The following is an 11,410-nucleotide window of genomic DNA, read 5'->3' on the forward strand; positions in this document are numbered from 1 at the left end:
GACTTGAGGTGACTCTATACCCAAATCAATGCAAATATAATTTAGGATGTATAAAACTATTCTCTGTGTGTCTACACACACACACACACACACACACAGTTTTTCTATCATCTTAGTAATATCAACTTGCTCTGAAGCTTTTTTCTTCTATTATCAGTTGGCACTGGATCCTTTTAACTTTCTTTCCTAGGTATTTTTAAATTCACTGATCAGCTTAAATTACTCCTAAACTAATGACAAATCCTCCTTAAACCTAATTACAAAGACTGACACTGACTAATATACCAAACCACTCACTATGGCCACAAATATGAAGGGAGAGGCAAGATCAATGGACATTTACTTAATCAGGATTTTTAAGTCAAACTTTTAGAAACATGTAAAATATTTACTCATACCCTCTATAAACAGTGTCCTCTTGTACCTCTACGCCCTAGAGCATGAGATGTCATCATAAATAAAATACTTGTCTTAATTTCTTTCCTATTAACATATAACTTCTTGCCTAGTAACATTGTTTGCCTGATTCTTTTTTTTCCCAACTATTGCTTTTATTCATGGAATACCAATTCTGGGTCTATACTAGTTCCTAGAGATATAAAAATGAGTAAGGCATAGTTCTTGTTTCTGAAACAGTCAAAGACAGAAGATAGACATGCAAATAAGGTAAAAAGCTGCACTATGAGATGGACACAAGAGAGATACCATTACTGGGTGTTTTCTGCATGTTGGTCATGGAACTGTGCATATCTTCTGTAGCCCTTCACCACGGTCCTATCATGTACACCCCCTGATTATCACCATCTTACAGATGAGGGGACTGAGACTTGGAAAGACCAAGTGACATACTCAGAGTCCTAGCACTAGGAAGTGGTAAGAGCATGTTACAACAGAGAGAGAAAGGTCTGCTCAGCCTGGGTAATGCAGGAAAGACTTCAAGGAGCAGGAATTTTGGGGGCTGAGTCTTGAAGGATGAGTAGGAGGCTTCTGGGCAAACATTTGTATGGCTGGGAATTTAAAATAGACAATGTTGCAAGAGGCTAAATTTCCAAAAGAGCTTCTTTTTGGGGGTTCCCCATTTAGCCAAAAGAAAGCAAGAAGATCATGAAAATTAAATGATATGAAATAGGGTATACACGGAAGATCCTCTTCTACCATCTTTTCACCTCAATGACCATCCTGTCTTCCTAAAATATCAGAATCAGAGGTTCATTCTTTTGGATTAAATTGTCTGGTCTCTGGCAGTTGCCTATTAAATGCCAAGATGAGATATATATTAGTTATTATTCGTCAACATTCTAGCATGAATCAGTGTATCAGCTCAATGCTGGCTCTGGCCCTGGAGATTGACTGCCAGTTACTATCTGGGTGACCTTGGGTAGTTTCCTAAACTGTAAAATGCGAGTGTTAATAGCAGTACCTGATAGAATTGTTGCAAGGATTGGAGATCATATATGCAAAGCACTTAGAACACCACCTGGCACTTTGTAAGTACCCAATAAATATTAGCTAATCTTATAATGAACAAAACCTGAAGAAAGAAGAATTAGAAGGAAAGTGAATGAGAGGAAGGTCAATAAGAGCCAATTAGGGGAAATCATTACTGCCTCTCTGGAACTATGGGTCAAATACAAGGATATAGGGGTCAAGAAAGCAGAGATTGGGAAAAGGAAGCAGGATGGGGCCTGTCCAGGGTACAGTACTGGTTATGTCTCATCTGGTTACATATTGGTTTCCCCATGAACCTCACCAGTTTTGTTCATTACAATATCTGCAGCACCCAGTGCCTACCAAGTGCTCAGTGAGGGTTTGTTGCATGAATGAATGAATGAATGAATGAACGAACGAGGGATTACCTTTTGTATTTAAAAATAATACATAAGCATACATAGAACAAAGACTGGAAGGACACACCCTAAAATGTTAATCATAGTTACATTGGGTTCACAAGATTACAGGTGATTCTGTTTTCCTTTGTGCTTCTCCACTATTTTTTTCAAGTTTTCTGCACAAGTCTTCAGTTAGTCATAAATGTAGATGGGAAAATTATCAGACAGTTCTTGGTTTTCTGCATTATCAGAGGTTAGATTGTTTCAATTTCTCTTCAAGGAGAAAACTTTAGGAAACAAGGCTTCTCAAACTCTAAAGTGCTTAGAAATCACCTGGGAATCAGGCTAAAATGTAGATCCTAATTTAGCAGGTCTGGGGCAGGGCCTGAGAGTCTGCGTTTCTAACAAGCTCCCAAGTGATGCCGGTAGTGTTGGTCTGTGAACCACACTGTGAGAAGCCAGGGCGTAGACTGATGTAAATAAATCCCAGCTCAAACATATGCAAGAAAGCAAGAGTAGAAAGAGAAGGTGCACTGGTGGGCAGACGGCTTCTCATTCCAAAACCAGCATGACTTCAGGACATTTCTCCCTGAGATTGTGCATTCTTCAGGATTCTATTTTGCTCACTTGGTCTATTCAGAGGCCAAATTGTTCAAGAGAAAGGATTAGAGTCTATTAAAGCCCTGGGGATACTTATATTTTCTCAACAAAGGGAAAGACTGTGGCAGGCCTGGCTCTTTTTTTTTTTTTCACTTTGTCTTCCATTAAGCACCATTACTGTTGCTGTCAGTTGAGTTTCTTTAGATTAATGTCTCCTAAATTAATTTTGTGTTCAATAAGCCTCCACAAATATGTTTGTTCAGCAGACCAAATTGGACCCTTCGATTTAACTAAGGGTGGACGCACAGACACACAATACTCGTCTGTGATCACATGCTGTCGGCCGGGGTCTTTCATTAGTCACTGTCACCAATGGTGGCCACTGGTCCCTGCTAAGCTCTTCTAGATAATCAAATGTTGCTCCTATTGAAATATAATCCTCCCCAGAGCATACAGGGGAATTTTGTAAATTGGCTGGAGAGGATTACAAAGCACTGGAGAAGAAAATAAGCAAAAGTGGAAGCAATCCTTAATTGAAGATTCTCTGACAGCAGCAAATCTTTACTTTCTTTAGCCCTAACTTTTTTACAGAATGTTTAATGCACATCCCTTCCACCCACTTTGTCCCACTCCATTTCTACAGTCCATATTCCAACATTACTAAATCCTAATATTACAGAATTTGGAGTTGGCCCCAAGTCCTCATTTTACAGATAAGAAATCTGAAGCCCAAATAGGCTGGACAATTTTCCCAAAGCCCTCCAGGTTTTGTCCCAGACACCGGGGTTTCCTCCACAACCTCAAGCTGTCTCAGTTTAATTGCTTCAGAGAACAGACTTGGGAGTGGACAAACCAGGTTTGCTCTTGTGTTGCCATTAAGGTATTCCTTGTAAATAGCTTCAAATGTTAAATTGTGTTTTGATAGTAATAATTTAAAACAGTAGCCTTTGCTTTTTACTTTGGCTGTCATAAGCATTCATTTTCTAGGGTGGGAAGATTGAATAAGTATGATGCCTGGGACTCAGAGGGGTCCTGTAACATCAAAAGATGGTTAAAGAGCAGCACAAAGATGGTGTTGAGACTTCCCTGGGAGGCCAGAGATCAGAGGAGGTCCTAGGGATGACTTGGGATCTTGGTTGGCACCACCATGGATATTCACCTGATTCAGCTCACTGTCCACAAACCATCCAGGAGCTTGGAGTGGGGCAGGCAGAAGCCTCACCTTCCAACTCTCACAGTGATGACCCTGTGGTCCACACTATAGGAGCATTCCACTACCCTGAAGAAGAACCAAGGATGTAAAAATTCATGGTCATTCTCACAGAATTAAATTCCACAGAAAGTGGAATTCCACATTCCACCTTAGTGTTTCATTGGGCTTTCTTTTTGACAAATCAAAAGTAGTCGATATATCTATAAAAATTACTGTTTGGTCCAGCAATCCCACTTCTAGGTATCTATGCCAAGGTTACACTGGCAAAAGTAAGAAAAGATACATGCATATGACTATTTGCGGCCGTGTAATTTACAACAGCAGATAACTGGAAACAGTGTAAACAACTATCAATACAAAACTTATTGAGTAAATTTGGTACATCCAAACAATGGAGTGTTATGCAGCAGTCAACAAGGAATAGTTCTGCATGGTATAAAGAAGCCATTGTCAGGATAAATATTTGAATAACAATTTCAATGTAGTGAAGTTTGTATCATTCCTAAAAAGTGGTAGACATAAAGATATAAACATATATGCATATCCATATAAATAAGATGCATTTTTATTTTATTTTAGATTCAAGGAGTAAATGTGCAGGTTTGTTACATGGTTACATTGTGTGATGCTGAGGTTTGGGCTTCTAATAATCCTGTTGCCCAAGTAGTAAACATAGTATCCAATAGGTAGTTTTGTAACCCTTGCCCCATCCCTTCCCTCTTTTGGAATCTCCAGTGTTTATTATCCCCATCTTTATGTATGTGTGTTTAGCCTCCACCTATAAGTGAGAACATGTGGTATTTGGTTTTTCCTCCTGGGTTAATTTGCTTAGGACAATGGCCTTCAGCTGCATCCATATTGCTGCAAAGGACATGATTGCATTCTTTCTTATGGCTGTGTAGTATTCCATGCTGTGTACATATCACATTTCTTTATCTGATCCACCATTAATGGGCCCCTAGGTTGACTCTATGTCTTTGCTATTGGGAATGGTGCTGCAATGAACATATGAGTGCAGGTGTCTTTTCAGTAGATTTATTTTCCTTTCAATATATACCCAGTAATGAGGTTGATGGGTCAAATGATAATTCTACTGTTAGTTTTTTGGGAAATCTCTAAACTGCTTTTCATAGTATCTAGACTTATTTGCATTCCCACCAACAGTGTATATGTGTTCCCTTTTCTCTTCAACCTCGCCGACATCTGTTATTTTCTGACTTTTTAATAATAGCCATCTAACTGGTGTGAGATGGTTGGTATCTCATTATGGTTTTGATTTGCATCTCCCCGATGATCAGTGATGTTGAGCATCTTTTGATATGTTTGTTGTCTGCTTGTATGTCTTCTTTTGATAAGTGTCTGTTTGTCTTTTGACCACTTTTTAATGGGTTGTTTTTCGTTCTTGATTTGTTTAAGTTCTTTATAGATTCTGGATATGAGTCTTTTGTTGAATGCATAATTTGCAAATATTTTTCTCATTCTGTAGGCTGTCTGTTTACTCTGTTGATAGTTTATTTTGCTGGGGAGAAGCTCTTCAGTTTAATCAGGTCTCACTTGTCAATTTTTGTTTTCGTTGCAATTGCTTTTGAGGACTTAGTCATAAATTATTTGTCTAGGTCAATGTCTAGAAGGATATTTCCTAGGTTTTCTTCTAGGACTTTTATTGTTTCAGGGTCTTACATTTAAGTCTTTAATCTGTCTTGAGTTAATTTTTGTTTATGGTGAGAGGTAGGGGTCCAGTTTCATTCTTCTGCATATGGTTAGCCAGTTTCCCCCATACCATTTATTGAATAGATTATACTTACCCCATTATTAATTTTTGTTGAACTGTCAAAGATCAGTTGGTTGTAGGTGTGCAGCTCGTTTTCAATGGTCTGTATTCTGTTCTATTGGTCTATGTGTCTATTTTTGTATCAGTACCATGCTGTTTTGGCTACTGTAGCCTTATAGTATAGTTTGAAGTTGTGTAATGTAATGAAGTTGTGATGCCTTTGGCTTTATTCTTTTTATTTTGGATTGCCTTGTCTATTTGGTCTCCTTTTTGGTCCTGTGTGAATTTTAGAATAATTTTTTCTAATTCTGTGAAAAATAACATTGGTAATTTGATAGGAATAGCATTGAATCTGTAGATTGCATTGGGCAGTATGAACATTTTAACAATATTGATTCTTCCTATCCATGAGCATGGAATGCTTTTCCATTTGTTTGTTTTGTCTATGACTTCTTTCAGCAGTGATTTGTAATTCTCCTTACAGAGATCTTTCACCTCCTTGGTTAGATATATTCCAAGGTATCTTTGTGCGTGGCTATTGTAAATGGGATTGCATTCTTGATTTGGTTCTCAGCTTGAACATTATTGGTGTATAGAAATGCAACTGATTTTTGTACATTGATTTTGTATCTTCAGACTTTGCTGAAGTCATTTATCAAGCCTAGGAATCTTTTGGTGGAATCTTCAGAGTTTTCTAAATATACAATCATATCATCAGTGAAAAGGCATAATTTGACTTCCTTTCCTATTTGGATGCTTTTATTTATTTCTCTTGCCTGATTGCTTCGGCTAGGACTTCCAGTACCATGTGGAATCGAAGTGGTAAGAGTGGACATCCTTGTCTTGTTCCAGTTCTTAGAGGGAATGCTTTCAGCTTTTTCTCATTCAGTATGATGTTGATTGTGGATTTGTCATAGATGGCTCTTATTATTTTGAGTTATGCTCCTTCAATGCCTATTTTGTTGAGGGTTTTTATCATGAAGGGAGGTTGGATTTTGTCAGATTCTTTTTCTACATCTACTGAGATGATCACATGGTTTTTGTTTTTAATTCTGCTTATGTGGTGAATCACATTTATTGATTTGCATATGTTAAGCCATCCTTGAAGATGAATATTTTAAAATAGAAGAAAAAACCATACAATTTTTACATGATTGCCTATAGATGGATGTGGATAAAAGAGATAAAATGTAGGCCTCTTTGAATATATCCAGTCTTGAGGATTTCACTTGAAACCATGTGAAAATTTACACAGTTGCAGAACAAAATTGAATCTTTAAAAAGCAATTCTTAAAATCAAAAGCAAAATTAAACAGATGAACAAAGATGTATAGCCATTGGTAGCATAGCCTCCAAAGAGAAAATACTCTAAGTGATTCTAAATTACCTGTACATCTCTAGTAGGATACTCCCTAAAGACAGAAATAACTGCAAGATAATTCTTCAGTTGTTTTCAATAATCACCTGTTGGTGGAGGTATTGGTATTATTATTCTGAGTCTGTTGGATACATACATATTGCGGGAAAAAAAAGAAAGAAAATGGGTAATTATGACAGTGTCATTGAGAATCAGGATATTCAGTATGGGGGAAAGGAGACACAGATGTCAGATCAGTGAAATTTACTCTGTAATCCTAAATTTGAATTGACAGTAACAATATAAACTCATATGATACAGTGTTTTACTTTTTTCATTTTTAAAACTATTTTGATATAATTATAGATTCACAGGAAGTTGCAAAAGTAATACAGAGAGGTTCTATGAACCCTTCACTCAATTTCCCCTAATGGTTAGTTGCTGTATAACTATAGTACATTATCACAACCAGGAAACTGACATTGGTACAGTGTGTATATATAGTTCTATATCATTTTATTACATGGATAAATTTTTGTAACCACCATCACAATCAAGGTACAGAATTATTCCATTGCCACAGAGATATCCCTCATGCTAACCCTTCATAATCATGCCCACCTCCTCCCACTCATCATTTCTAACCCCTGACAACCACTAATTTGTTCTCCTTCTCTATAATTTTGTCATTTCAAGAATGTTATATAAATGGAATCATACAGTATGTGACCTTTTGGGATTGGCTTTTTTCACCCAACATAATACCCTTGAGATCCATCCAAGTTGTGTGTATCAATAGTTTGTTTCTTTTTATTGATGGTTAGTATTTCATTGTATGGATGTACTGCAGTTTGTTTAGCCTTTCACACATTGAATGATATTTTGGTTGCTTCCTGATTTCAGCTATTACAAATAAAACTGCAATGAACGTTCATGTTCTGGTTTTTGTATGGACATAAGTCTTATTTTTCTGGGGTAAATGCCCAGGAGTGTGATTGCTGGGTTGTTCTGTAAGTGTAAGTTTAGTTCTTAAGAAACTGCCAAATATTTTCCAGATTGGCTGTACCATTTTACATTTCCACTAGCAATTTATGAGTTTCTCTGCATCCTTGCCAGTCTTGATAGTCACTATTTTTTATTTTAGCTGTTCTAATAGTTGTATAATGATATCTTATCGTGATTTTAATTTGCATTTCCCTAATGGATAGTTGTATTGAACATCTTTTCATGTACTTATTTGCCATCTGTATATTCTTCTCAGAGAAATGTCTCTTCATGCCTTTTGCCCATTTTTTAATGGGATAGTTTGTGATTTTACTGTTGAGTTTTGAGAGATTTTAAATATATTTTATAGGAGTCCTTTGTCATATGTGTGGTTTACAAGCATTTTCTTCATGTTGCTGCCTTTTCATCTGCTAACAGGATCTTTCAGAGAGCAGAAGTTAAAATTTTGATGACATCTAATTTATTTATTTCTTTTATAGATCATATGTTAGGTATTGTGTCTAAGAATTAGTTACCAAATTATAGGTGCCAAATATTTTCTCCTGTGTTCTCTTCTAAAAGTTTTATAGTTTTATGTCTTGCATTTAAATCTATGACTCATTTTGAGTTAATTTTAATCAATTTTATTTTAGAGAAGTTTTAGGTTTACAGTGGAAGATACAGAGATTTTCCATATACTCTCTGCTCCTACACATGCATATACAAGTTCAGATATAAGTTCTGGTATTGGTTATATGTCAGTGTCTTTAAAAGAATGAGATGCTTTCATTCTTTCCTTACACTCTGATTTGTCCCTGAATAGCATGGAAGTTTCGATTTGTAAATATTAATAACACACTGTTGAAAATAAAAGTAGCACTTTTTAATGAACATTTTTAAAGAGTAGTTTTAGGTTCACAACAAAATTAAATGAAAAGTACAGAGATTTCCCATATATCCCCTGCCCCTATAAATGCAAAGCCTTCTCTATTATCAACATCCCTCAGCAGAGTAGTACATTAGTTACCACTGTTGAACCTGCACTGACACATTAGTATCACCTTAAGTCCACAGTTTACATTAGGGGTCATTCTTGGTGGTGTACATGGGTTTGAACAAACATATGACATGCATCCACCATTGTAGTATCACATCGAATAATTTCACTGCTTTAAAAATCCTCTGCGCCCCACCTATTCATCCCTTTTTCCCTGCTAACTCCTGGCAACCACAGACCTTTTTACCATCTCCATAGTTTTTCTTTTTCCAAAATGTCATATGGTTGGAACCATACAGTTTAGAGCATTTTCAGACCAGTTTCTTTCACTTAGTGACATGCATTTGTTTCCTCCATGTCCTTTCATGCCTTGATAGCTCATTTCTTTTTAGTGTTGAATAATATTCCACTGTCTGGATGTATCATAATTTATCCATTCACCTACTGAAGAATATCTTGGTTGCTTCCAATTTTTGGCAAGTGTGAATAACGCTTCAATAAATGTCCATGTGCAGGTTTTTGTGTGGGCATAAGTTTTCAATTCTTTTGGATAACTATCAAGGAGCACAGTTCCTAGATCCTATGGTAAAAGCATGTTTATTTTTATATGAAACTGCCAAACTGTCTTCCAAAGAAGCTGTCTCATTTTGCATTCCCACCAGCAAGTAGTGGGAGCTCCTGTCTGTTGCTCCACATCCTCACCAGTATTGGATGTTGTCAATGTTTTAGATTTTGGCCATTCTAATACATTTGTAGTGATATCTCATTTTTGTTTTAATTTTCCTTTCCCTGATGACATATGATGTGGGTCATCTTTTCACATGTTTATTTGCCATCCGTAAATCTTCTTTGGTGAGGTGTCTGTTCAGATCTTTAGTCTATTTTTTAATCAAGTTGTTTTCTTATTGTTGAGCTTTAAGAGTTATTTGTATATTTTGGATAACAGTCCTTTAGCAGATACGTCTTTTGCAAATATATTCTTCCCAGCCTGTGGCTTTTTTTTTAATTATGATGACAGAGTCTTGGGCAGAAAAGAATTTTTTTTAATGATGTGCAGCTTATCAGTTCCTTCTTTCATGGATCATGACTTTGGTGTTGTATCTAAAATGTCATCACCAAACCCAAGGTCATGTAGATTTTCTCCAATGTTAACTTCTAGGAGTTTCATAGTTTGGTGTTTTACATTTAGGTCTGGGTGCGCTCACAGACCTGGCCGTGGGTCCTGTCTTAGTGCTCACCACTTAGTGCTTTGTGACCCTAGCCACGGCACTTCCCCTCTGATCACTTAAAATGAACCCAGCAGGGAGCACATGGTGAACTTGCCCCAGAAGGAGTAGGTTTACGACCAGGGGGTGACAAGTGTGAGTGTAGGGAGCAGAGCCACCCAAGGTGGGATTTGCTGGTGTTCCTTGCTAGCAGCAGAAAACATTCCCCCAGAGTGGCCCCACATGGCCCCACAGCCCTTTACTAAGATGGTCTCTCCATGCAGCCACCCCCATCCCGCCAGAGATTGCCATGCCCTTCTGGAACTCTCTTCCCTGAAGCCCAAGGAGCAGGAGTGACAGGTGAACTCCCTGCCTGCTGGTCCACACTCTCAGACAAGTGTGGGATGTTATGTCACCATGTCAGCAGACATGACCAAGACCCTAACACCACCTATGCGACCTAAAGAATTTCCTAAAGTTCTCTGGGGGCTCTTGGTATGCCCTGTAGCTCTGTACTGTCCAACAGGATACCCAGTAGCCACATGTGACTATTCAAAGTTAAATTAAACTAAGTAAAATTAAATATTCAGTTCCTCAATCACAGGCACATTTCAAGTATTCAATAGCCACCCGTGGCTAGTAGCTCTTATATGGGACAGTACATCTCTAGAGAGTTGTTGGACATGGCAGATTCACTTCTCATGCACCCTGACTTTGAAGGTGTAGACTTTTGATGCCCCAGTGTTACAGTGAGGCCTTGTACAAGACAGCCCACCTGGCTTGAACCCAGGCTTTGTCAGCCAGTTCCTGTGCTCCTATGACCGCCAAGGTCTGTGTGTTTATTCTGAAAAAGCCTGAGTGAAGGCCAGGTTTAGTGCTTGCTCAGCCCCTTTTAGTTCCTTTTTGCACGCTGCTTTGGCCTTTGAGGAGCCCCACTTTCCATGCCAGCTCGACAATGCACATAAACAGGTATTCTCAAATATTTATCCCACATGGTAGGTGTTTACTCAGGACTGTTGTTCAGGGCAGTGGTATGTCCTAATGCCTGAGACAAGAGTCCATACTTCTCTTTGATATGTTTTGAATCAAATTCTGTATTTCTGCTAAACTCCCCTCCTGTGAAAACTATCAGTTCTAACTCACACTGTGAAACCGTGGGACCATCCCCCTGCCAAAGGCAGTCACTTGGTGGCCCTCAGCTCAGTTGATTTTTTCTCACTATCTCCGTATCCTATCCCCCATCCCAGCTTCTCTCACCCTTTCTCTCTCTCTTTTCTTTTGGCTTTTTAATTAGTTTACCAAAATAATTGCACTTCATAAGAATCATTTCATTCAGTGGTTTTGATGTTTGGGATAATAGGGGGTTGCCACAAATGAAATTACCAGGCAGAACTCTCAGTCCAGCGATTTCTAATCAATGGCCAGACTGCTAAACATGCAGCCTTTATGGTGGC

This window comes from Nomascus leucogenys, chromosome 4 (assembly GCF_006542625.1).
Source record: "Nomascus leucogenys isolate Asia chromosome 4, Asia_NLE_v1, whole genome shotgun sequence".
NCBI classification, from domain to species: domain Eukaryota; kingdom Metazoa; phylum Chordata; class Mammalia; order Primates; family Hylobatidae; genus Nomascus; species Nomascus leucogenys.